Source organism: Diachasmimorpha longicaudata, unplaced genomic scaffold (assembly GCF_034640455.1).
Source record: "Diachasmimorpha longicaudata isolate KC_UGA_2023 unplaced genomic scaffold, iyDiaLong2 ctg00000113.1, whole genome shotgun sequence".
Lineage (NCBI taxonomy): Eukaryota > Metazoa > Arthropoda > Insecta > Hymenoptera > Braconidae > Diachasmimorpha > Diachasmimorpha longicaudata.
This window is the reverse complement of record NW_026973930.1, coordinates 107,004-107,500: the sequence shown is the minus strand read 5'-3', so window position 1 is coordinate 107,500 and position 497 is coordinate 107,004.

The window sequence follows — 497 nt, the reverse complement described above, 5'->3', positions numbered from 1 at the left end:
GGAAAAATAAGTGATATTTTTGCTTGATGCTATTTTTGTCGGTATGCAAAATCGTTGTCAAGATTCTCAAACCTTAAAATCAGGCCAGCCGGCAATTGGCGGGTGAAAATTTCAATCAATTCCCATTCCTCACATCAAACTATGCATATAACAATAGCTTTTATGCTGAATGACGGCTATCCGGCTGTCCCTATCCAAAAATTGAGAAATCCATAAGTGTCCCTACCCACTTTGCGCCGAAGCAATACGAATCAAAAAGAACTACGAATGGGGACTTAGAATAATTTTTCATTTTTCCCAACTTTGAAAATAATCACTTGAAAAAAATCTTAGAATCCAAAGAATAGTATACTTGATCGTTCTACAAGTCGAAAATTGGAAAAATAAGTGATATTTTTGCTTGATGCTATTTTTGTCGGTATGCAAAATCGTTGTCAAGATTCTCAAACCTTAAAATCAGGCCAGCCGGCAATTGGCGGGTGAAAATTTCAATCAAT